This window comes from Etheostoma spectabile, unplaced genomic scaffold, assembly GCF_008692095.1.
Source record: "Etheostoma spectabile isolate EspeVRDwgs_2016 unplaced genomic scaffold, UIUC_Espe_1.0 scaffold00019159, whole genome shotgun sequence".
NCBI classification, from domain to species: domain Eukaryota; kingdom Metazoa; phylum Chordata; class Actinopteri; order Perciformes; family Percidae; genus Etheostoma; species Etheostoma spectabile.
Genome location: NW_022604713.1, coordinates 17,185 through 44,662, shown reverse-complemented (window position 1 = coordinate 44,662; position 27,478 = coordinate 17,185). Strand labels below are relative to the sequence as shown.

Here is a 27,478-nt window from a genome sequence, read left to right as displayed (position 1 = left end):
GGCTGCCAACCAGACGCTGGGCGACCCGGCTGCCACACCAGGACGCTGGGCGACCAGGCTGCAACCAGACGCTGGGCGACCAGGCTGCCAACCAGACGAGGGGCGACCAGGCTGCCAACCTGACGCTGGGCGACCAGGCTGCCAACCGACGCTGGGCGGACCGGCCGCCAACCTGACGCTTGTGACCTGGTCAACTGATGAGCCTTTGACATGTTGCTGCATGTACCTACTTATATCTGTGGTGATATTAAACTGAACTGATTTTACCATATTCTCTGATAAATTGTAAGCTATGAATGATTTAATCTGCCAGGAAGCACAACGGTTTCTTTTTGCCATTACTTTATGCATGCCTCCAAACTAAAACAATTGCACAAAAAGGTGATCACTTAGGGATCAACACTTCAAATTTTACATGGTAAGTTCTTTATCAGAAATGATTTTATTAACCAAAAAATGGGTTTAAATTTATTATTGATGAAATTTATGAATTTTAGGGTTTAAATACATATGTTTGGTTTCCTAGGTCAATTTTTGACCTGTTGGCCAATGGAACACTATTGTGCTTTATAGCAGATGAGCACATGTAAAGACCCAATAAACACTGCAACATACACGGGCCCCCACAAAACACACAATAATACAACAGCAGCTGCAAACTACCTCATGTAATGGTAACATTGTGCTTTCAACACATGGAAATGCACACAGTACCAGAGACCTGCAAAAGATCACATTGTGCTCTCCTAAATAAACTGCGCACACACACCTGGGGAAATGGTTATATATTGTACTTTTCAACAGATGGAGACATCAGTCCCAGATTTTTTTTTGTCTTTTTTTTTGCGATTATTGCAGTCCAAAATGCCAGATTTTTGCGGGAGCTTTTGTAAAGCTTTGTCTTGCAATAAAAGTTGCAATGTTTGTTTTTTTTAAATGTTTAAAAATTGGAGGAAAATAAAATTACTCTAGGCTAAATGTTTGTACTAATCTTCTAGAAAAAGGCTTAGGATGCTGCAATGTGTAATATGAAACTGGCTGGAGGATTTAAGACTATTTGTTGAATTAATCGAATTTGAACATGTGTCTGTGCTTTTATATTTTACATTGTTAATTCCTCACCTGGCCTCGGACACATTCCTATGGTTTGATAAAGTATTTGACTTTGACGCATCACTGCACTTATTATGATTGTAGCTGTTCTCAGTTTAGGTCATCCTGTACGATACGTCTCCAGTTTTCCTGCATCCCCCATGTGTGTCATACTGAGACAAAGACTGGCACGTGGGACTGCTTGGATTAGTTGAAGTCAGGGGAGACTCTGGTTATTGGTCAAATTTACGGAAAAGTTGCAGTGATTGGTCAAAATTGGGGGTCGCACCAAAGTCACGGTGATTGGTGAATTTGTGTGAATTGTACAATTACGACATTGCGAAATGCTGGAGGGACTGACACACACAGTTGTGTGTTCAGAATAATAGTGAATAAAACAGTGAATAATTATCAAAATCATCCTTAGAATAGCTTTTAATTCCATAACATAAATACACTGGGAACGCTGCACATTCAATTCCAAATCACACTTACGTTATGACCTTAATAGTGTATGTGTGTGTGAGTGAGACTGTGTGTGTTTGTCTGTGTGCGTGTGTGTGTGTGTGTCTTTGTGAGAATGTATGTGTGTATATATGTTTCTGTGTGTGTGTACGTGAGAATGTATGTGGGTGTGATTGTGTGTGTGTGAGTGAGAGTGTGTGAGTGTGTAACATGGTCGCCAGGAAGTCCTCCTGGGTTCTAACACTGTCGAGATAAGCCTCTTTAAACCATATTATTCTGCTTTTTAAATACAAATTTAAAAAAATACAATGTTCAGTGCAAATCTTGTAACACAGACTGAAAATAAAGGATAAGAGATACATTTGTGGTGACTTCCAGTACTATGAGATAACACAACATTGTTCATGGAGGTACATCTGCAATTTGATAGTCTGTGATGTGTCATTGGATTGCTACCACTCTTAAAGCCTGCCTTTTGCTGTCAGAAGGATTTCAACCTGCGCGGGGAGCCCCCCAATGGATTTCTAGTCCATCACTTAGCCACTCGGCCAATAATCTGAAAAGCAGTGCCTACCTGTTGGACAAATGTTCATAAACTTTTCAATGGTTAGTAGTAGTTACCAGACACGGGCAAAATGGAAATTGTAGTGCACTGTCTGTGTCTGTGGATCCATGTAGAGTCAGCTTAATTGATATGCTCCTTTTTGGTTGGATAAAACACAACAATAAACAGTTAAAAAATAAAAACAGATAAAACACAAGAATAAACAGTTAAAAAATAAAAACAGTTAAAACACAAGAATAAAAAGTTACAGGGCAGTATACAAAATTAAACATTAAAGAAATGAATAACCATTTAAAGAAAGGCAACATCAAGAAGAATGGTCTTCAGCCTTGATTTAAAAGTTATTGAAGATGAAAGCATAGCCAAGTCTTTCCAAATCCTGTTGACACATACGTCCTTTAACCTTGATATTTTCTTAAGGTGATGATAGGCTGACTTTGTAATTGTCTTAATGTGGCTGTTAAAATTTAAGTCAACGACTTCACCAAGATTTCTGGCTTTGCAATCTCTGCAAAAAAAATTAACTTTTGGAAATTAATCTTAATGCCTTAATTTAATAAAAAGGAAAAAGACAACATTTAAGGACACCAGATGTCTTGTCTAGCGATGGTGGTATAGTGGTGAGCATAGCTGCCTTCAAAGCAGCTGACCTGGGTTCGATTCCCAGCCGTCGCAGTAGTTTCATTGTGTGGTTACTGCTTTATTTGTCAAGAAGTAACCAGAAAGGTTACTTGCCCAACCCGATTTGATCAAATATTAGACATTTGTGCAAACAGGTATGAGTATTGTTTCAGGTTGTTGTGGCCGAGTGGTTAAGGCGATGGGCTAGAAATCCATTGGGGTCTCCCCACGCAGGTTCGAATCCTGCCAATGACGAAAGGTTTTCTTCGAGAATAATGGAAACAATGACACATCACAGTAACCCTAATTTCACTTGTGCCTTCATGGACATTGTTGTGTTACTTCATAGGTACTGGAAGCAACTTTCTCCCCCATTTCTTATCTGTCTGTGTTTCAAGATTTGCAGTGAGCGTTGTATTGTCCAGCAGAAAGGGAACAGGTGTGGGAACTTTTGACTATGATTTATATCGTAGCAGTGCAATCATTTTGCCCAGGTTTAATTTCCAGCTACCGTAGTTGCATTTACAGGTTTTAAAGCCATCAACAACACATTTCAATTTCCTTGCGAGAGTCATCCCAAAAGGATTAATAAAGATTAGTCTGAGTCGATCTCAGAAAAAAGTCAAAAGAATTCCAAAATCTTCAGGGGATGTAGCTCAGTGGTAGAGCTCATGCTTTACATGTATGAGGACCTGGCATCTCCAGCAGGTATTATGGTAGACTCTTTAAAAGAGCTGCAGAAGATATTACCTCCTGTGGTAATCTGACTGGTAGACAGCACAACAAGCACTTTGAACGGACATGTTTTACAGTTTCCATTTACAGTATTTATTACCTGTAGTGTAGTATATTTACTGTATTACACGCCAGTTTTTATGGGTGTTATAGCAGGAATAAAAGGCCATGAGCACTGTAGTTTCTTTTTTTATGGAAGACATAATCTCAACATTCCATTATGTTTACTCTTCAGCAGGTGGAGACATTTCACTTCAGACACTTGCAACATCAAATGCTTTGTTAAACATCAACAGACTTGAAATAGACTTGATGCTGATACAAAGCACAGAAATTAGCAGAGGATGGTTTCGATCCAACAACCTCTAGGTTATGGGCCCAGCACGCTTCCGCTGCGCCACTCTACTCTGATGCCCATGACGAACGGCTGGAAAGTCTGTGATGACATTTTTAGGAAAAGTTTGGATCTTGTGGAACAAGGTTCCAACAGCTTACGGGTAGTGAAGTTAAATTTGGTAGACCTTGCAACTATCTTTTATGTGAGCTTCCTAATTACTCACACATTATACACATGTAACACTTGTGATTGGCTGGTGTTTTAAAAAAAACAGGGCATTGTGAGCACAGATATAAACATCAGTAAGGAGTCTACCAAGTTGCCTCTTATCATTTTAGTTTGGACACCCAGTGAGGCTTACAATGTAAGAGAGGAGCCTGGTTGGGCTAGAACTCTCCCCTGCTGGATCGGGATGTAGTGCACCGCCTAATGAAATATACACCCTTGACATATGGATAGTCCTAATATTAATATGCAGGCTTATATTGCAATGTCACTACATGTAGGTGTACCTATATTTAAATAAACACACGGTAGCAAAGTTTATGCAGTGTTTTTTAATTTACCTGGTTTTTTCTGTGAGGGACAACTCTGTCCGGCTTATTTTGTAGCATGGAAGCTAGCGTTAGCTAACTAGCAGCCAGCCTGCTTCCAAACAAATACTTTTTAATTATCTCAACACTTTTAACAGTCAAACTGAAACACTGGCGGTGAGCTCCAGGTCCTGCAGCTGCAGACGGACATGGATAGCTTCAGACCGCTCACCACTAGTGTTGTGGATTAGCAAGCTAGCGTTAGCAAACTAACCCCGCTATAAATAAATACATTTTAATTATCCTAACACTTTAAACAGTCAAACTGAAACAATGGTGTGAGCTCCAGGTCTTGCAGCCACGGACGGACCGCCATCAATGGGTATAATGCGTGCCTTTTAATTGGTTCATGTTTGATATCTAACGGAGACGATTACTGGCATAACACATTTAACTGGTTACTAAAGGTTAAATAAAATAAAATAAAAAAATTTACGTACAAAGGCACGGCAGAGTTGTGCCTTTTGACGTACATGTTAAAGAATACAGGAGCGAAGTGCGCATGCGCAACATTGGCTAATCGCTTGAATGGGCAGTAAGGCACTGCTTATTCTGCCTTTTTTCTATTTGATTATGCGTTAACTGCTACATTTATCATCGTACCGTCTAAATAATTGAACAACACACATATAAATCCCAAAAAATCAGTAAAATACAAATACAAGTTTATAATACATTTATTTAATAAACATTTTTTATGCTTGAATTTTGGCAAGGTAGGCACTGCCTACCCTGCCTGCACGTCACTGCTCTCTGGGGATAAAAACCCTGCTGCCCCCTCCCCCCCACCTGTTGGCTCAGAGCTCCACAGACTAAAGTCCACAGTACAACTTAGTTTTGCACCAATTAAGTGTTGCAAAAGTCGAGGGTGCAGACTCGCCGCTGTGGAAAAGTGACTGAAGTGAAAAAAAAAAATGAAATAAAGTACAAGTACAGAATTTTTTTCTACAAGCTCTCAATCATATTCTCTAAGTGCTCACATCACATCTACCGCTCTCACATTTGCACCATATGTACCTTCATATTCTTTGTTGAACTTTATTGCTTTACAAACACCAAAGCAAGTAAGCGCTGTGACTAACATTACCTTCTGAGTGATTTTGGAGAGGGAAATAGGTAGAAATACTCTGGTTGACTAGCATGACACCATTGTATTCATATAATAATCAATCCAGGCTAACGTGAATGACAGTGACTCATGTTGCTTCCTCTAAATTTCAGGTTGTGGTGACTAGCGAGGCCAGCTCGTCAGTTTGATAAACTGACCAGACCTGCATGCCTCTTGTTTCTTTGGGCTAGTTGTATTAGCTTTAGCCTGGCTGGTAGTGCCTTTCTGCTTGTTTCTTTAAGCTAACTATTTTAGCTTTAGCCTGGCTGGTAGCAGCTTTCTGCTTGTTTCTTTAAGCTAACTATTTTAGCTTTAGCCTGGCTGGTAGCGCCTTTCTGCTTGTTTCTTTAAGCTAACTATTTAGCTTTAGCCTGGCTGGTAGCAGCTTTCTGCTTGTTTCTTTAAGCTAAATATATTAGCTTTAGACCTGGCTGGTAGTGCCTTTCTGCTTGTTTCTTTAAGCTAACTATATTAGCTTTAGCTGGCTGATAGCAGCTTTCTGAAGTGGAAATGGCCGGGAGACGTTGTGATTATGTTGCATTAATCAGGGGTTGTAGTTTGTATTGAGGAAAACATAAAACCCCACTACTGTCACTTCTACCCATCAAATACTATGACATCACTGGGAGCCCTGTTGCCAACGGTAGGCTTTTTCTACACACGGAGAGCCTCATTCCCATACCAAACCCTGTCGGACTAACGTCACATACACACGTTGCCCACATGGCTACCTGTCTTAAAGGGGAATGGTCGGATGGTAATAATCATGTAAAGGAGAAACGGTGAAAGGTTACTTTTCTATCAAGCAGCAAAAAGTATTAACGTCACATCGTAACGTCCTGCAATGTGACTTTCGCGCATGCGCACATCGCGATGTCGATGCTAAAACACAATATTGTTCAGCCCTAACTGACGGTATACTTCAGTAAGCTAGTTTACCACTTTTATCTTGGGTAATGCCACATGTAAGTATATCTTAGTTTATTTAGAATCCCAACATAGGTTATACTACGTACACTGTATAACAATACATTACGTGTTTCTTTATTTCATCTTACATTTTTGCTAGCCTGTTGTGTAGTTATATTGTTTTTACAATTATCTTTGTTTAATATCTGTGACTCATTACTATCTAAGTAACTGGTCATTGTGTTTTCTCCCAGTTTCACCCTTTGTTACTCAAATAAACGTGTTTCAAGGATCCCGGTCGCCAGTGCTTGATGGTGGAAGGTGTTTAGCTGCTGGTCAGATTGCACAGCGTTACGTGCGTGAAGGACAAGACATATTTCATGGTAAGTATTTCCAGGTAATCTCTGCACCTCTAATCTCTGCACCTCTGTTATTCTAATATTACCATGTAATAAAATTGAAACAGGCAGTTTTGCATTTTCCACCACTGATTCATGGTTGTTTGACAGTAACTACCAGAAGTATTTCCAGGTAATCACTACACCTCTGTCTTACTACGTAATGAAATAGAAACAGGTAGTTTTGCATTTTCCACCACTGATTCATGGTTTTTATTTCAGAAACTACCAGAAGCATTTCCAAGTAATCACTACACCTCTGTTTTTGTATTATTACCATGTAATTAAATCAAAACAGGCAGTTTTGCATTTTGCACCACTGCCTTCTAAATCTCTAGCCATGCGCCATTTCTTGCCTAAAACAATATAACCAACAATATGTTAAATTAAATTTGATAGATGTAACTCTCTGATGGTCTAATGGCTAGGATTTGGCGCCCTCGCGGCCGGGGTTCAATTCCCGGTCAGGGAATGGTCAGGACTTGACAGATACAGATTTAAAAGAGCAAGTTTTTGGTTGATTTGTCAAATTCTCCCTCATTAGTTTAACGTTTTAAAGAGGACCATTTCCTTTAAATCAGACCCCGACAGTGGATGTATCCTTTTGTCATCATTGATGGGTCATAAACACTTCATCTGCCTCCATCTCAATAACAATTCAAGCAGTAACTAAACCCCTAACCAACATTTTTAACTGAAAACCAATGTGAGTGTCAAGTAATGTTATTGTTGGATTCAGGTCCAAATTTGGACATTTTAGCGCAATGCAAAGGTGCATAACAGATTTTTTTTCTACATACCTGGAGCGACGCAAAGCAGGGGGGGCCAACTAGTCAAGGAACAGCAAGAGACTTGGTATTTAAGAATACAAACTGACTATGTGACAGATGTGTAATCTGTCATGGCCTTCCTTCTGAAGCTCTAGCCAGGCGCCATTCCTCGCCTAAAACAATATGAGTAATTCCAGTAAGTGAAAAGAAAACTCACATCTACAAAGATAAATTTGATAGATGTGACTCCCTGATGGTCTAGTGGCTAGGATTTGGCGCTCTCACCGCCACGGCCTGGGTTCGATTCCCGGTCAGGGAATGGTCATGACTTGAGAGACTCAGGTGTGATGTTTGAAAGAATGAGTTCCTGGACTTGATTTTGATTTGTCAAATTCTTCCTCATTAGTTTAAATGAACTGACAACATCAGTTATATGACTTACAGTTCTCAAAGACGCACACAATCTCAACTGGTTATCCTTTAGACAGCTAGTCTCTTTTTCTTTTCTCTCACTTTTTGTCTCTGTCTGGCCTTATGTATTTGCTTGTATTACATCAAGTGACCTGCATACCAATGACCGTAAAGATTAATATGTACAGTAAATGGTTTTCAGAACTGTACCTTCAGATAAAGGTAAGGCCACTTGGGTTATCTTTGGGCTGCTCTATATTCACCTGCAGAATGATAAACCCTAGAGTTGGCTTACTTCAGGTTATTTAAGCAACAAACGTCCCTGGGTGGACTTGAACCACCATCCTTTCGGTTAACAGCCAACTGCGGTGACCCATTGCGAACAAAGTGAGGGCCATGTGGGGCCTCTGAGCATCATTTATAGACTAATTAATTATTCTTGAGTCAAATTTTTATTGGAAAACACATACTGACATGAACATAGAAGGGCCATGTCGGGCCTCTGAGCATCACTTATAGACCAAGTAATTATTCTCAAGTCAATCTTTTTATTGGAAAACACAAACTTACATGACCATAGAATATTTTTAGTTTTCTCCTTTTAAGTAATGCATATTAGTATCTCCATACTTCCAGCCAAAAATCTCCTATATTACTGACGCATTTCATCTCTCCTCCATCTGTACAGGCTTGGCAATATACTTAAAATATAAAAGTAAAAGTAGCCTTATGAATGACAAAGCTCCCTGGACCAGACACATGTTACTAGAGAGCACACTGAGAAACTACAGTGGACATGGAGAAAAGACTCTTTATTCTTTATTCTTTATATGCCGTTGCCTACATTTTAAATGGCCGTCTGCCAATAGTCCTAAAACATACATAAACATATAGCCTATTTATATTGACAGAGACTGGGACTCCAGGTTAATAAGATTCTGACCGAGTAGCAAGATATGAATTCAAGTGGGACATTGTGAGAAGTCTGTGTATGTTCCAATTTAATTAGATTAAATTTTGTAATGGTAACTCCAGGGAAATTATTTGAAATTTAGTGAGGACTAGATTAGAACTGGATTTAAAGCTGATTGTGGTTTCCAACTTCGGCCCAGGTGTGTCTGTTAAAACACAGATGGAGACAACTTCTCTCTGTTGATTTATTACAATCAATCATCAGTATAAACATGGGGGGGGGGCAGCTCTGCTATGAATGTGTGTGTGGTAATAAATTAAATAAACAACATTGTAAAGGCTACCATACACAATGTGTAGGAATCATATATGCTGGTAAATAATAACAATAAACCAACTACTAATTACATTATCTTAATGAGCAAGGACGTTCAACAATCGCCATTATATCGAATCAACAGCCAGGTGTAACCTAGCCAACAGTAGAAGAACGTAAACAAGCTAACTTTTAAATGTACCAGAACTACAGACCAACACAACAACAGGCTTACATGAACTGACAACATCAGTTATATGACTTACAGTTCTCAAAGACACACACGATCTCAACTGGTTATCCTCCAGACAGCTAGTCTCTTTTTCTTTTCTCTCACTTTTTGTCTCTGTCTGGCCTTATGTATTTGCTTGTATTACATCAAGTGACCTGCATACCAATGACTGTAAAGATTAATATGTACAAGGTTTCCAGAACTGTATCTTCTGAAGGCCACTTGGGTTATCTTCAGGCTGCTCTACAGTCTCCTGAAGAAGGATAAATCCCAGAGTTGGCTCACTCCAGATTATTTAAGCAACAAACATCCCTGGGTGGACTTGAACCACCATCCTTTCAGTTAACAGCCGACTGCGCTGATCTATTGCGCCACAGAGACTGCATATGTCAGATGTTTTTTTTATTTCTGATTCTGATGTAGAGATGGACAAACGACTCAAAAGCATAATACTTCTTGCCGTGACATAACAAGAAACAGTAAAAAAAAAAGAGGTCGGCGAGATAGAGTTCAAGACCCTTTTTTCAGGACACCCAAACTTTGTCGCTCAATATGGCAGGAATTCTATGCATCCAGGGCCAAATGTTTTACCATTTCATCCACTACGGGCCCCTAAGGAACTTTACATGTGTTGACAATAAAGATGCTCACAAAACGCTGCACTTGGAATTGCGTTTCTCATGCATATTATAACTGCTAAGTTCTTTATTCCCAATATCAACTCTTAGACATTAGTTCCAAATGAAAATACTAGTTGTCAGAAGTGGAATTTGAACCCACACCTCCAGTGGAGACTGCGACCTGAACGCAGCGCCTTGGACCGCTGGTGGTATCTGGCTGCACCAGAGCACCTGGGATGTCAGGCTTTAAATCCCCACCTCTGAAAAGTGCCGCTTCTTAGCCGGATTATGTCTGGCCATGTCATAAATAATAGAGGCAAGGCCTCAAAACTGAGAATATATTGGGGCGTGACATTTAAATTAGCCTACAATTGTTTCTAGCCGCTGCATTTATCAATGTACGATCATTCTTACGCTCTGATTGGTGTGATACGAACGTTTCATGAATCTCACGTGAAGCCTGTCGTACGTTAGGTTGATAAATGAGGGCCATTAGCTCTAAGGATGTGCTTCAATACATAACTGAAGTGGACACACTAATGAGTAGCACAATGGTGCAATCTGTTTACCTTGTCATAAGCTAAAGCCTTTTTCTAAGCTAAAAGAAAACAAGGCGCTCTTCTGCAAAAGCACAGCTGGGAGTGCTTGAGAGTCCTTTGAGGTGCAGCATGATTTTCGGCTGAGATGCTTCAGGTGTGTTAAGGTGTGAGCCCAAATAGTCGTTGAACGACAAAGACAAAACAGCGCTCAGGTGACAGAACCGGGGTATTGATGTCCCATCCATGCAACCGATGGATATGCTCAAAACCTGTAAACAGCCCAATCACATCACTGGAAAGTCAGCATTACTACAGGACCCTGACAGGGTAGTGGATGTCAATTTTTTAAAGTGCGAGAACATGACTTGCCACTTTTCATGGGCTGTCAACAACTTTTCCAGCAGGTATATCATGATTCATCTCACCATGGAAATCAGAGTTAGCAGAGGAAGGTTTCCATGACCATCAACCGAGGCCCATCAAATCTTGCAACACATCTGGGCATTGAGACTCAAAGTGTGCTCTATCACTGAGCTACAGCCCCTGACGATTCAGAAATTCCCTCCAGGGGGTCCTGTGTTTTCACATTCACAAGAATGGGAAGTGCATAAGTATGTGCTAACTCCCTTTGATAGCTCAGTTGGTAGAGCGGAGGACTGTAGACGCAGAAAAGCTGAATTCCTTAGGACGCTGGTTCAAATCCGGCTTAAAGGATCTGTTTTTTCCAAAGTTTCCTTTAGGGGATCAATAAAGTATTTCTGATTCTGATGTAGAGATGGACAGACGACCCAAAAGAATAATATTTCTTGCCGAGACATAACAAGAAACAAAAAAAAGAGTTGCGTTAGACAGTGTTAAGCCCTGACAAAATAGAGAACTACAGACAGAAGTTGTGGAATAGTGCCAAGTGTGACCAGAAGAATTGAAAAAAAACAACCGTTTACTTTAAGGTTTGTACTATAAAGTACAAAAGTGGATGTGGCCTAAATGCTGGAATAGCGCCACCTATCGAATGATGTGCCAAATTTTAAACTTGGCCATTCCTCGTTAGTATAATGGACAGTATCTCCGCCTGTCACAATACTACAAGGACTCAAGGAAGTCCCGGAGAACGCGTTGGACTACTCATGAGGTGAAAGTGGCCCTTGGCTCAGCCTGTGTTCAGCGTGGGAGAAGAACTCTTGATCCTAAAAGGGAATATTGTCAAGCGATGGAAAGAGCACAACTCCTGGACATGACCAACACGTCTCAAGGTGCAGCAGTGTGTCAAGTCTGGGCACCTGCTGTTATGTGTATAGCTGTAAATCTGCTCCCTAAAAACGATAACAAGTCAGGCACTCCTTTCCCTCCTTTCTCCTTTGGCTTCTTCATCACTCTTCTTTGCACTCGTTCCCACTTGAACCTCAACAAGAAATAAAAGATGGCTTGTTCCAGGTCTAAAATCACTTTCTGGGTGGGATAAAAACAGCTGATGAGTAAAAGCAAAGGTAAAATCACTGCCTTGATGATTAAAACCATTGCTTCTAGTGTTAGTCCTCTAAGTCTCCAGTATCCTACTCTCTGACTAACTTTCCCTACTGTGTCTAGCCAATTTGTTTCCCACACCCTTCCCAATTAAATTTTTTGATCGGTCCTGGTCTCAGTCAGGGGGAGTCCTGTCGCTGTCCACGGCCCATGAAAATCATCTTGCTTCTATTATTTAGCTGCTGTTAAGACTCTGAGTCTTGTTAAGGATAGTTCAAAGAAGTACAAAAGGCTCGGCCAAACAACAAAGCCCACCAAAAATAGTTTCAACTCATTGGCTTTCCCCTCCAAGGAAGTCTTTAGTAAAAGGCGAAAGACTTATGTGTTATGAAGAGAAACCAGAGTGAGTACAGCCGTCTGATCGAGAGCAGCAGAAAACCCTAGTGGACCCAGTCCAAACCATCGTGGTAAGCCTCACTGGGTGTCCAAACTAAAATGATAAGAGGCAACTTGGTAGACTCCTTACTGATGTTTATATCTGTACTCACAATGCCCTGTTTTTAAAACGCCAGCCAATCACAAGTCTTGTGAATAATCAATGGTTGAGTTCACATAAAAGATAGTTGCGAGGTCTACCAAATGTTTAACTTTACAACCCGTAAACTGTTGGAACCTTGGTCCTTCCCTCAAAATGTGAATTACAGATTGTCCGGTCCCTGGCCTTGATAAGCAGAGCAGAGTGGCGCAGCGGAAGCGTGCTGGGCCCATAACCCAGAGGTCGATGGATCGAAACCATCCTCTGCTAATTCCTATACTTTGTATCAGTATCAAGTCTGGTAACATTTAATGTCTCCAACTTGTGAAGAGTAAACTTAAAGCATTAAGTTTATTTCAACCATAAAAATGGAATCTTGTGTGCTCATACCTGCCGTAACACCCATAAAAACTGGAGCTTAATACAATTACTACACTACAGTGCTTGTTGTGCTTTCTGATAGTCTGAGGTATAAAAGAGAGAGCATACCGCTTAGTTTGTGTCACAGGAGGTCTTAGTCTACCACTACGTTCTATAACCCTTCCAGTCAGATTACCACAGGAGGTAATATCTGTTGCAGCTCTTTTAAAGACTCTACCATAATACCTGCTGGAGATACCAGGTCCTCATACATGTAAAGCATGCGCTCTACCACTGAGCTACATCCCCTGAAGAATTTCAGATTTTTTTTTTCCTTTTTTCTGAGATAGACTTAGACTTATCTTTATTAATCCTTTTGGGATGACTCCCGCAAGGAAATTGAAATATCCCTGAATGAAAGAAGAAACCTTCGTAAAACATGTAATGTTAATGTTGTATATGGCTTCAAAACCTGTAAATGCAACTGCGGTGGCTGGAAATCAAACCTGGGCTAAATGCTTGCACTGCTATGGTAGCGTAGTCGAAAAGTAACACATCTGTTGCCTTTCTGCTGGACAATAAAATGTTCACAGCAAATCTTGTAACACATCTGGGCATTAAGACTGAAAATAAACGCTAAGAGATACATTGGTGGAGACGGGTGGATTCCAGTACCAATGAGATAACACAATATTGTTCATGTAGGCACATCTGCAATTTGGTATCCTGTGATGTGTCATTGGTTTGCTAGCACCGGTAAATAATGGCTTCCGGTGTCTGCAGGATTCAAATGTAAAAAACCTATTCAGTTGAATTAGTAACACCACACACGGGCAAATCTTAATGCACTTCCTATGTTTGTACATCCTCATGGAGGCAGCTTGATTGATTGATATGCTCCCTTATTTCTACCATAACAGAGATCTAATATTTTATCAAACTGGGTTGGGATGAATGTCCGGTTCCATTCTAGTCACGGCCAGTCTCAAACACAATCTTGATCTCAGAGTTTTCAAGAGTTTCATGCGAGAAAAGGGTTTGCTGGCAGATATACCTGCTGCCAGAAAGTGGGCACAACTTCATTGCGTGTTTTTTTTATGTTAGGGTAGGTGTCATTTGGGAGGGCGGCGCAGGAGTGTACCTATGTATGTAACATTTCAGCAATTGGCAGGATTTGAACCCATGCCTCCAGAGAGACTGGAGCCTTGCAAACAAAATGTTTGCAAGGGAAAACACATATAACTTAGATTACCTAACTACAGCTCTGATTTAATGCAGGCCAATGTCAGAGATTGTACGGATCTTTCTGCAGACCTTCACCGGTTAAATACCTATTCCCATACCGGGAGTTGAACCCGGGCCACCTGGGTGAAAACCAGGTATCCTAACCGCTAGACCATATGGGACTGACCACATATTAATAACAGGGATTTCATGAATCAATTCATAGTCTGGCTGAAAACAGGCCTTCTCTTGAACGTGAATGAAGACGCTTCTTAAGTAAGTTTCATCTTGAAGCTTTTGAGTGTTCTTATCTGTTTTTATCTGCTTTAACTATTACCGGACAGCGGGGGCACGGAGTAGAGCAGAGCGGCCGTTAGGGAGGAATCCTCCTCCATGTTCAGCTCCATTTTGAACTGGCGGTGAAAAACTTAACGTCGGAACTTTATGATGAATAGAAATGTTGATCACTAAAAAAAAATTGGAGTATTATTTACTTAAGAAAACCTACGAAAGTTTTTGCACTTAGAAATTGTAAGTAAATCCTACAAGGGCAATCATCAAGTAAACTTTACTTGCAGATATAAGTTTCTTTTACTAGCAAACCTCAGGTAATTTACTGATGTTTATTAATATGGTTATTGAAGTTTACTCTCTCATTCTTTGTAAATTTTACTTAAACTCTGACTGATTCAAACTGAAAAATCTCACCTAAAACCAATGGCTTTTCAAGGTAATTTTTAAATACTTTTTCTAACTTTTATTTATGGACTATATTTAAGTAACATTTACACAACATTTTACATTATTTTTATGCAGTTTAAATTGCCTAAATTTGTTCTTAATGTTTTTGTTTATTTAAACAATGACTTTATAAAAAAAATGATGCAACTGTTTAATTTAACAACCCATTTATTTTTCTCAAGTGAAAAAATAATTTTTTCAATAAAACATTTTCCAGCAAGTTTGCATGGCAAAACAACAACAAGGTATAGTTCACCCTAAGATGATTTTTGTTATTATTTACTTACCCCTTTGTCTATAGAAGGATTGGTGAAGTTTTGTTAACATCCGTGTTCTGCGAGTTTGAGAGACGTTTTTTCCACTCAACATCCAAAAATAAATCAATCAATAAAATGTCTCCATACTGCTTGTCTGAGGTAATCCAAGTGTCCTGTAGCTCACACATGCCAAGACGTTTGTAAAAAACATTACAAACTTGTGTTTTCAGCTTTGTTTGCTCTGGATTACTTTAGATGAGCAGTATGGAGACATTTTTTTGATTCATTTTTTGGATGTTTGAAGCCAAGTTGCCGTTCACTGTAGTTTTGTGAGAAACAAACATCTCGGCAAACTCCCAGAAGAGCATGAATGTTGACAAAACGGGGGTGAGTAGATGATGACAGAAATTTCATCTTAGGGTGGCTAAAATGACCCATTGAAAATGGCTCCACGACCCACCAGTTGAGAACCTCTGGTTTAACTTGAAAATGCTGATCTAACTTATTTTCTTTTGTCCCCAAAACTTAGCCACTCTACATGGCCACATGTTTAATACAGTGCAACAAGTTAAAATAAAAATTACATCATTAAAATGAGAGAAAAATAAGAAAAAAGACAAATAGCCACAGAAACAACTGTGCCATATTTTTCTTTTAGCGCCCTCTTTGAAAGGACAACTCAGGGGTCAAACATGTGCATCCAAGCTACAAGCTTGTTTCGCAGAGACAGGATTTTTGGGGACAGCTTAAGGACATCAAGTTCTAGAAGAAGCTTTTGAAAAACTTCAAAAGTGTACTTTGTTTTTGGGGGGTAACTTAAGTTCATGGCATAAATGATGCCCATGAGCAGGAGACAGGCTTTTGCAACACTTCCACAGTTGTCAAGTACCTCAGTCCCTTCAATAACAATCGACACATCAGTGTTGGATGCACCTTCATCTTCTTCACTTGTGTGGAAGACACAGATCCTCAGGACTTGCTCAGCCTGGTCCTCTTGAGCTTCCTCTCTGCTGATATCCTGTAAAATATATGTGAATCCATGTTCAGGTGCATAGTACAGCTTAATTTTTTATTCAAGTTATAGACTAGTGTCAAAAATATCAATATTTCAATACTTATCGATCCTAAACATTTAAAATAATTTCACTAAAATTATTATATTAGGAAGTTTAGAAATTTAGTCTTTGAATCATACAAAAAGGAGGAGGTGTTGTTAGGGTCTGGAAACATAAGCTTTGCTTAATCCAACCCCTTTTCAAACTCTTATAGTACTGTGTACTGTCTGCTGCGGAATTTGGTGTCTTGTGAATATTCAGTTTGAAATAAATTTTTCTGATTCTGAAAATATTCCTGTTCCACAGTACCAATAACAGCTGAAGTTTGCACTCGCTTTTACACACACAAACAACCTGTAGTAAATCGGGCCTTATGGACCTTATGCACAACTCTAGTGATTCCTAAACTTTATTTCCTGTCTCTCATTATTGGAAACACTGAATAATACAGATGTGCATGTAGCACGCCGAGAGGAGAGGATAGAAGAGAGGGGAAGAGAGAAGGGGGGAGGAAAGAGGACAGAGGAGAAGAGAAAAACAAGGAGAGGAGAGTGGAAGAAAGAGGAGGGGAGAGAAGAGGAGAAAGGATAGGGGAGGAGAGAGAAAATAACACAGGAAAAGGTAGGAGAGAGGAGAAAAGAAAAGCGAGGAGAGATAATAATTACCCCAAATTTTTCATGTCAGGAATATGATTTAATTCATTGACATTTTAGATTGATTTCTTATGAGATATTGAGTTAATTTAGAGACTTTTAGGAATGCATTCCCACTCACACACTGTGTAATAGGCCATATAGTTTAATTACATCTATGAAAATATCTTTTTGTCATCTCCAACTGGAAGAACCACCTGAATGCACTTACAATAAAGACTACTTATTGAAAGGATGCATTTTGATTCTTTTATTGAGTTGTTATAAAAGGCAATGATCACCCTTAGGAATCCAATACTTCAGTTAATTCTGTCAATTTTCATTTTTTTGCTTTTCATGCATTATACAAACTTTCATCAAGCAATATACAATTTTTATCATTTAGGTAAACTTATTGATTGTTTAAATACATAATTTGGTAAATTAAGATTAAAATTTGGTTCTGTGATGACTTTTTTTGACATCACACAAGAATGCTCAACATTTGTTTGTTTTTGCCTGAACAAGGACAGAAACTGTTTTCAGGCCAACCAGCATGCAAAATAAAATAACGGGACCAATAAAGGCTCCATTTAAAAAATAAAAATTCTGACAATTATTGATGGTTCAAGCAAGTTGTATTTAAAGGGGAAGTGAATAAGAATTCAATATAATGTACTCAAGTGAACTTGAGTCCATTCCTCTGAAAATGTTTGAATTTACCTTGTAGTCCTTGATGATTTCCCCTGTAGACTCCCCAGGAATTCCATCAGGGCGCGAATAATGGCCTCCCGTCTCGCTTCAATGTGTCGCTGTTTTAACAGACAGAAGATACTTGTGTAAGAAGTACTATATGAATTCACTAATCTATACATGTTGTCAATAGAAACAACATCAAAATTCATACAAAACTATGATCTAACTAACTAAACTACTGGATCTGCATTGGTTGGTCCTTTGAGGGCATTACTCTTAACTGCTGTAGGTTAATCCACTTCAAAGTAACTGTATGCATTTGAAACTTTAAGTCAGCCTTTCCCAAACTATGGGTCGGGACCCAAAGTGGGTTACCTGGCTGAGTGGGAGGACAGAGGTGCTCAAAAGGTGCTCTCTAACTTAAGAAAAAGGCTGCCAAACTTCTCCTTTATGAGCCGAGATAGATCCTTGTCTTCCTCAATCAAAGGTTGAGGATCCTCCTCCTCAGTGTCAAACAATGGCTCATCCTGAGCAACAACTGGATCCGAGTATTTTTTCAATACTTCATCTTTAAAGTCTTCAAGGCCATGTGGAGAATGTTACCTATGTCTGTGCGAGGCGAAGGTTGAATATATGTTTGAGCTGAAGGTGCAGTTTTTGAATACACATGCAACTACTTCAAATCTCCTCAAATGGCTTACAAGATGTTCAAAATATTGCCTCTCTGAATCAAAACAAGCGGAACTGCACAGGACACAACTGAAAGATAGAATCTCTTTTGATGTCACTGCCTCAGGGTGCTGCCTGGATAAATGAATATTAAGGGCATTGAACGTCTTAAATGAACATGGGCAATCCTTATAAAGGCAAGGCACTGTCTGGCCACGGCTAACCATTCCATGTCTTAGTCTGTAGTGTTTCAACAGTTCTGTCCGTGTGTCAGCTTCAAATCTACATGTTTTACAAGGCCATTTCATCTTTTTTTAAATCTGAAAAATACAGACAGAAATAAATCAAACTTCATCTGAACTAGATTTTCATGTCAGTATAAAAGTGAACTTAAAACTAAGAATGAGAGGTACCTAGGTTTTTAGATTTACCTTACATTAGCCGTTCAAATCAAATACTGTAGCAGGAGAACTTTTCCGGTGGAGGCTGTGAAATACAAAGAAATCTATTAATGCATCATACTCAAAGTTACTTTAATGCCAGGTATAATGGAGAAGCAGCATTTCTTGGGCTATATTCATATCACTAGAATAGATATAACATCAGATTGTCCTTTCAACTTTTGTATACACTACATTTTATGTAATTTTTTTACCTGAATAGCCAGATGGCTTTGCTTGTGACACAGCTTGCTGTAGTTGCTGCTTGAGAGGGCACTGTGTCAACTGTAGAAAGTTGTTGCTTTGGGCTTAAGGACGAAAACACAAAGAAAAAATAATACATTAAAACTACAGAATCATGTAACCAAAATAACTGTGCCACTGTCAAACCAATGTATTTTTTATAGTATGCGGTCAAAATATTTGAAAATATTGCTCTGATCTTAAAAATTACACATCTTTTATACAGAATCGGAACCATTTCCACATATGTTAAATCTTAAATTAAGAAAATCCTGCATTTTTGCCGCTGTGATTCTGTTCCTCTCCTCAAAAAAGCAGTAGAGCATTGCTGGTCTAGATTCACGTTGTTGAGAGAAAGCTGTGTCATATGTATCAAGAATAATGCAGAATCAAAATTTAAACAGTGTAAACGGAATCAGAATAGAGAACAATGAGGCTTCAAATCAAATTATAAGCAAAATATAGACGAGGGAATTAGAAATAAAGGGATCCAAAGGTGATGGTCCTTAGGAAGCATGTGGAAGCAAATTATCACACCAAATGTTTTTGGATAGATCATTTTAATTTTTTCAAATTCCCATAAATTAATCTGAATTTCAGATACTTAAGGCTAATCAGTAGCTCTACAACTACTAAAAAAATGGAAACTGCATCATTTCAACAAGTGGTGGTTCTTTTAGTTGAAATATGACACATACAAAGCATTTTCATATATGGAATAAAAATATACAGCCACAGTAAGAATCAAATCTGAAATGCCAATAAATTAAATCATATTTAACATGAAAAATGTGAAAAGTCTCTCCTGTCCTCTGTTTGCTCTGCAGATGCATAGACTGTCTCAGTAAGATTTTAGATTTGTGGCAAACTAAGAGTACACTGCAAAATAACAAAAACGATAGCTTCCTCTTTATAATTATTTATAATAATTAGCATCAGGGTTGTGGTGAGGTCTGGCAGAGGCTGCTGTGAAGCTCGGCCTCTGCTGCAGAGACGCTGCAGATAGTTCAACGTTTTTTTCTCCTCCCTTCCCCGCTCCTATGTGTAGCGTTTGTGTACTCTGTCGTTGCCTTGTGTTAATTGTGCGAAGAAAACTCTAATAATTTTTGCAAACCCGCCATTTATTCACAGCATCTAGCGAAGGATTAATCATAGTCAGTCCCGGTTTACACACAAACACACACACATACATAATGTTACGTCTCACTGCAAGTACAAAATAAAAAGAGGTTAGCTGGTTAGCTAGCGACACATTATATAAACAAATAAAGAAAACCACCGTCAACTTTACATTGAAAGAACGTGCTCGACTGTTCGGGAGCTATACGTTTCATAAACAAAGTAATTGTATAGAACTAAGATAATTAATAAAAACGATGGTGGAGCTGATAACTTGTGCACTTACCAAAGGGACAGCAAGGTGACTGCTGGACCCTCGGGGTGCACGACCCAACTCCACAGGTACGTTGCGTTTAGGGACCGTAGTAAAATTAAGCTAGTGATACGTGATGTGGGTTCCTATTATATTTTAACTCCGTTACATATGCAGGAAAAACCCTGAATGACTTACCTTCAAGATGATTGAGCTGCTCCTGCCTCCATTAAACCTGACCGCCGTCGTCGTCTTCTTGTGTTTTGGCGGACAACGAAGCGCATGCGTCCCGTATGCGCGTCACAAGGCGCATGCGCGGATTCAAAACACCCAACACTACCAAAACTTACTTGGTATTTCTAAGTTCATGTGCAATGACTATGAAACCTTTGAATATTATGTGAAAAAACATAATAAAACGTACTCTTCACATACAGTTTATTTATTACATGAATGACATATATAGTTTTTACTTGAATAATTCCAGTTCTCACTTACAATTAGAAAATAAAAATTGTAACAGTTAGCCTAATAAATATTACTACACCACAAAATCATTTTTTTCAGTGCAGGACAAATTGATCAGGATGGGAGTGGACCTCTATCTGGTAGACTGGATCAGAGACTACCTCACCGACAGGCCAACGTACGTCAGGCTGAAGGACATCATGTCTGACACTGTGGTCAGCAGCACTGGAGCCCCCCAGGGCACAGTGCTGGCCCCTCTTCTCTTTACCCTGTACACCTCGGACTTCTGCTACAACTCAGAGCTGTGTCACATACAGAAGTATGCAGATGACACAGCCATCGTTGGGTGTATCAGGGGTGACAGGGAGGAGGAGTATCGGAGTCTGGTGGGGGACTTTGCTCTCTGGTGTCGCACTAACTGCCTACAGCTCAACACCTCTAAGATGAAGGAGCTGGTTGTTGACTTTGGGAGGTCAACGGTGGCTGGACAGCAAACTGGGCTGGACAACACACAGCAGCCACCTATACAGGAAGACACAGAGCCGGCTGTACTTCCTGAGGAGACTGCGCTCCTTTAACATCTGCAACAAACTGCTGTGGATGTTTTACCAGTCTGTGGTCACCAGTGTCCTCTTCTACACTGTGGTGTGCTGGGGGGGCAGCATATCAGAGAAGGACACCCACAGGCTGGAAAAACTGATCAGGCGGGCCGGCTCTGTGGTCGGCATGAAGCTGGACTCACTAGTGACGGTGGCAGAGAGGAGGACATCGGACAAACTGCTGGACATTACTGAACATGCCAGCCACTCCCTGCACACCGTCATCAGCACCCAGAGGAGCCGGTTCAGTGGAAGGCTGCTCCTTCCCAAGTGCTGGACCAACAGACTTAAGGACTCCTTTGTCCCTCATGCCATCAGACTGTACAACTCCTCACTAGGGGGGAGAAGGAAATAGGGCAGAGAGGACAATACATACATACCCACATACATACATATATACACACAGTACACATACATACGTACAGTACACATACAGACAAACATACATGCACACCTGGACTTAAATTCACACCTGGTCACTTTATCACTTTAACACTGGACTCAACACTGACACTTTAATAATAATTTATTGTCTTTTCTTTGTTTAGTTGACGAATGTTCTTATTGTTGTTATTATTATTGTTATTTTGTTGTCTTTATACTGTCTTTTTTCATCTATTTTTTATTTCTTTTTCTTGCTAAAACTGCTGCTGTAGCTTTCAATTTCCTCGAGGGAGTCATCCCAAAAGGATCAATAAAGAGAAGTCTAAGTCTAAGTATAATACAATGACGGTTCAAGTCCACATGTGGCTGGAGAGATGCCACTTCACCTCCTGGGCACTGCCAGGTACTCTTGAGCAAGGCACTGAACACCCCCAAAGGCACAGGTCCAGCTGGCAGCCCACTCACTCTGACATCTCTCCATTTGTGCATGAATAGGTCCTGAGCGTGTGTGAGTGTTTTTCAAACCTGTGTGTGGTTACTAACAGAGTGTAAATTGCAATTTTCCCACTGGGGATCTTATGTGATCTTATTAACAAATAAATGTGATGTGTATATGCATTAATCTAAAAGAAAGTTGATGTGTATTTGCATTAATCAGCAGACCTTGTGGCGCAACGGCAGTGTGTCTGACTCCAGATCCGAAGGTTGTGTGTTCAAAACACTTGGGGTCAAATGTTTAGTGGTGACGGTAGCTCAGTTGGCCTTTGCAAGTGCCCATGTGGACCAAAGTACAGAGTGTGGATTGGTGGCTGGAGAGATGCCACTTGCTTGCCAGGCCCTGAACCCCCCCCCAACTGCTCAGGGTGCTGGTCCAGCTGGCAGCCCACTCACTCATACCTCTCTCCATTTGTGCATGGTCCTGAGCATGTGTGTATTTCAGGCCTGTGTGTGATCACTAACAAATTGTAATTTCCCCACTGGGGATCAATAAATATTGTATGTTAAATTATGTTAATCAAAAAGAAAGTTGATGTGTATATATGACATAATGAATGGTGATGATGACATAAAGAAAAGGAAGTTGACGTGTCTATGCATCAATCTAAAAGAAAGTTGTGATGATGACATAATGAATAATTATTTAATGAAACGAAAGTTGATGTGTATATGCATTAATCAAAAGAAAGTAACTTATTATTTGTTAATGTAAATTCTGAAAAGCATAGAATTTGTGAAAGTAGCATGAAATAGGGCTGTTGGTGAGTTTGCAGGTGCAGTGAACATTTCCATGGTAACAGGGAGTTCCACCAATCAGATATGTCACTGTACAAAATAGAATGTTGGCACATCAGAGGAATGCTTTTGATCCTTTAATGCGGATCAAAGGTGCTTACGATGTTCTGGTTTCAGATCAGGTCCATATTAAAATGATTGCACATGTAATGATTTTTATGACCACTGTGCACTTTGTACTAATGACTGGCAAATAACTGTTTTTGTCTTTTTCTAAGATGTATATTCTGTGATGTCTGAGTAGTTACAGTGTGTAATTTTTCTACCTAATGGATATTTTCTAATGTGTTTTGTTTCCATAAGAGTGTTTTCTAGCTGAAGAAGAAATTATTTGGATTTTCTGTGTACTAACAGGTGGCACCCACATCTTCTACCATATCCATGAATTCATTCCCACAACTCTCAATTGCTCCAGTACAAGATGACACCATGGCTAATGGTACCCAAGCGCAAAATGTGGTTGAAATCAGGTAACCAATGTTGACACTGTATACACATTTTTAAGTATTTATTTATTTTATTTTTTTTTGTATACTTTTGATTGTGAGTAAGGCCTTTATTTATTTATTTTAAATTTAGGCTCTTCAAGAATTGCGAGCTATACGTGCCCAGCAAGACCAGGAGTATAATAAAACTTTGTTAGTGGATCAGGAGAAGGTAATACTTAAAAGTTCTGCTTACGTATAATTCACGTTCTCTTACAGGATGCATACATACTTTAGAATGTGGTCTTCTTTTAATAGGAGAGGAAGAGACTAGGCTACCATGCCTGTGAGGAAAGACGTCAAAAGGTTTGTTTGTAATATATTAGCTTGGTAAACTAGCTAAAGGTTTTTTAATTTTATTTTTAAATGAGAAGTCACATTTCAGGCTATTGAGGCAAGACGTCAGCAACTTTCTGCATGTGAGGAACCCTCAGATGGGGTGTTCATCAAATTTAAATATCCAAATGGACACATCAATATGAGGAAATTCAGCTTGTTGGAGCCAATCCAGGTGAAATGTGTTCAGCTTAAGGAAAAATATCAGGTGTCTTCTCAGTGGGTTGGAACACTTGACTAACACTGTTTCACATATTTTAAGATCTTGTGTGACTTTGTGGGACAAGATGATATTGCCAGTGAAATCTTTGTGGTGCAAGAAGCCACATCACCAAGATCAATTGAGAGCACTTCCTCCGGGTCAATAATGGATCATGGCATAAAAGCAACCTCAACTTTATATGTACTTTGGTTTTCAAATCATGATGTACAGGTAAATGTGTGCTGGATTAAATTCCTGTTTCAAATTAAAACAGTGTTTTGGTTTGCAAGCTCATGTATTGTGCATGTTCATATTCAGGAAATTCTGTCGGATCAACAAAATGATGGAGCTTATGCCCTACGCCATACATCTCATGGTCAGTCATCGCTGTGTGAGACCTCCTCCCAGCCAAGTCTCTCTGTGCCCTTTCTCCAGCCACTGCTGTTTGAGACCTCCTCCCAGCCAAGTCTCTCTGTGCCCTCTCTTCAGCCACTGCTGTGTGAGACCTCCTCCCAGCCACTGCTCACTCTGTTCTCGCAACCACAAGAAATCTTGACTCTCCATGATGAACCATCACTTCCTCCTTCATCTGCCCAGGAATCAATCATTATTCTTGATGAACAAGATGAGACAGTATTACAAAATCAGTCTCCTGTTTCAACACATGACCTCAGAGGACCTGATGATGAGTAGGTTTTTCCTCATTAACTTGACTTCACATTTTTGTGTATTTAAAAATATATATGTATATATATATCCTGTTATATTTAATCAGGTGTTAAACTTATAAAATATGGTACATATTTGGCATATTAATAAAATGCATGAACTTATTTGGTTGCAGGATTGATCTACAGACCATATTGGAAAAAATGGTCAGCAAAGTTGATGGAAGCTTCTGTCCAACAAGCAACCAAATAAATGTGTGCAGGGATAATGTTTTCCTGTGTAGCCTGCGGGCGTTCAAGGGTAGGTCCTTCAGCCCTGAAGCAAAATTGAATGTTGAATTATTTTTGGTTGGCAGCCTGGTCGCCCAGCGTCTGGTTGGCAGCCTGGTCGCCCAGCGTCTGGTTGGCAGCCTGGTCGCCCAGCGTCTGGTTGGCAGCCTGGTCGCCCAGCGTCTGGTTGGCAGCCTGGTCGCCCAGCGTCTGGTTGGCAGCCTGGTCGCCCAGCGTCTGGCAGGTTTTGAGCTGTTTGGGTCCGTTCAGGGGCAATTGAACATCTGCAAGTTTTTTAATAGCTGCCTCAGCTTCCACTTCATTGGTTTCCAGTTGTGCTGAAAAATACGTAGAAATCGTTAACTCCCAACTACCCTTGACATTAATACTGTAAATAATTTACCATTAAGGCTTCTTTGTTTTTGATTAAAAACTAAAGTATTAAGACTTCCTTTTAAGACTTGATACCTCCAAAACATTGAATTGGTAATTAGGCCAGTGGAGTTTGTTTACATCATTACAGACTCTGAATTGAGATTAAGCTAGCACAGCAGTTGTGTTCATGTGCTGCATTTACTTGGTTTTGGAAATTCCACAATCTCTACAGAGCTACCTTAGCTTAAGTTGGCTGACTGACTATATAAATGTCTGAATAATTTGAGAAGCCCGCTTTATGCCTACATTGTATGGTCAAAATAGCTCAAATTAAACATGGGTTGGAATCCCCATTCCAAAAGCCAGACAACTTAACCTTAATTTACTACATTGTGCCACAAAGAACCTCAGCTGTAAACACAATTGCAGCATTTTCCCAATATGGTTTCATAGAACCTGCTCACCTTTTTTAGCGGCTTGGATCAACTTGGACTCCATTGACTGGAGAAGTGCAAAGGCCCTCTTCATGGAGAGATCATTGGGAGACACATCTGTAGTACAAAATAAATGTAGTTAGTGTCCGTAAGTAGCTCTTGAAAGATTCTGTCACTAACGTCTTTACCTCTAATCATTCTCCTCTGCAGCTCATCATCATGTCTTTCATTTGTGCCGCCAACTGGCAAACTCAAGCCTAAGGACAATGCAACTGCTGTTAATCAAATGTTTCTGCTGTTTGACGCCACATATCATGAACTTGCTAAATTTCATTTGAGTAATTGAGTAATTTACCCTACTCTTTACATTCGCTATACTCCACTACATATTTGAATACAAGCTTCAAACAGAAGAAATGTAACAACCTTTGTTAATCCAAACAGTCAGCGCACAAACAACAAAGACCCAAACAGCTGCCATCACTCCAGTCACCAAGAGAAACTGGTTCCTGTGCTACATGCCAGGTAAAAACCCATCATGCAGGTAGCACAGCTGTTGCTGATCAGCTCTGATTGTCTCTCTCTGCAGAGTCAGTGCTAGTTGAGATTCAGCCAGGAAAAATGGGAATTTGGAAGCAAGGGACATGTACAGACTATATTGTAAAGAAAGTCCAGGAAGTTGTGTTTTTTACAAGAAAGAAAGTCAATGATGTTTGTCTGAACACTGTTAGACTTTTTTTTGTAAATTTGCGTTAACTTACTGGCAACGTGCTGTAACTTCCTGATTACAGTATCATAACTGTACATGTTTTTTTACAGTATAAGACCCTTACTGTAACTTAGTTTTACAGTAGTAAAAATATCCTTGGTTTTACTGTTTAAAGAACTCCACAGTGGCAAAGCCCCAGGGATTGATTAAATTCGTTGAGAAATACTGTAAGGAGAGGCTGTCTTGGTTGACATACCTCTTTAACATTACGTGGAGGTCTGTGGCAGTGCCTAAGGAGTGGCAGACCAGGGTGGTTGCTCCCCTCTTCAAGAAGAATGGCATCTGCCCATTACAGGAGTATCACTATGCTCAGGCTCCTTGGTAAACTCTACTCCAAGGTGCTGGAAAGTCAAGTTCAGCCAATCCTCAGCAAGGAGTGTACCAATGTATGTAACATTTCAGCAGTTGACAGTGGTGGGATTTGAACCCACGCCTCCAGAGAGACTGGAGCCTTAATCCAGCACCCTAGACCACTCGGCCACACTACTTGCAAGTATCACTTCCCCAGATCTGACAAACACAAGGAACGTAACTAACGGTATGCTTGTCAATGTTATTGGAACAAAACGTTTGCAAGGGAAAAGCCAATCCTTACATTCTAAAAAACGTTATCACTCTTTGTCATTTTCTCTGGCATTGTTGATTTTAGAATATTGTAACTAATAAGTAGGTTTAGGTCTGTGTGAATATGGGCTGAGCATTTACCTGGGCTGAATATGTGAACATCTTCTTTTGCATATTCACTGTAAAGAGCCATTACTCCTCCAACTGCCAACTATTGTTCCAGAGACAATAGGATTTACAGTTTTAGATTGCAAGGTAACTGTCAAAGACCAAAGACTTCAATGAAATACCTCAAGGGATCAAAACAGTTTGTCAAAATG

The 27,478-nt window shown here is 39.8% G+C and overlaps 1 long non-coding RNA gene and 5 other non-coding genes across 6 annotated transcripts; 3 read left to right on the top strand and 3 right to left on the bottom strand.

The window, feature by feature from the left end:
* The first annotated feature begins 2,725 nt into the window (after positions 1 to 2,725).
* On the top strand, positions 2,726 to 2,797 carry trnastop-uca (transfer RNA opal suppressor (anticodon UCA)). Its single transcript has one exon. It is a non-coding gene; the product is annotated as a tRNA-Sec (tRNA).
* Positions 2,798 to 7,840: 5,043 nt separating this feature from the next.
* On the top strand, positions 7,841 to 7,912 carry trnae-cuc (transfer RNA glutamic acid (anticodon CUC)). The gene has a single exon. It is a non-coding gene; the product is annotated as a tRNA-Glu (tRNA).
* Positions 7,913 to 12,377: 4,465 nt separating this feature from the next.
* Positions 12,378 to 12,494, bottom strand: LOC116683941 (U5 spliceosomal RNA). Its single transcript, XR_004330735.1, has one exon. It is a non-coding gene; the product is annotated as a U5 spliceosomal RNA (small nuclear RNA).
* A 326-nt stretch (positions 12,495 to 12,820) lies between these two features.
* On the top strand, positions 12,821 to 12,892 carry trnam-cau (transfer RNA methionine (anticodon CAU)). Its single transcript has one exon. It is a non-coding gene; the product is annotated as a tRNA-Met (tRNA).
* Positions 12,893 to 14,316: 1,424 nt separating this feature from the next.
* On the bottom strand, positions 14,317 to 14,388 carry trnae-uuc (transfer RNA glutamic acid (anticodon UUC)). Its single transcript has one exon. It is a non-coding gene; the product is annotated as a tRNA-Glu (tRNA).
* Positions 14,389 to 16,022: 1,634 nt separating this feature from the next.
* LOC116683940 (uncharacterized) lies at positions 16,023 to 20,796 on the bottom strand. The gene is made up of 4 exons (XR_004330734.1): positions 20,510 to 20,796; positions 18,912 to 19,004; positions 18,688 to 18,742; positions 16,023 to 16,222 (listed from the first exon to the last, which is right to left on the bottom strand). It is a non-coding gene; the product is annotated as an uncharacterized LOC116683940 (long non-coding RNA).
* Between the last annotated feature and the right edge of the window lie 6,682 nt (positions 20,797 to 27,478).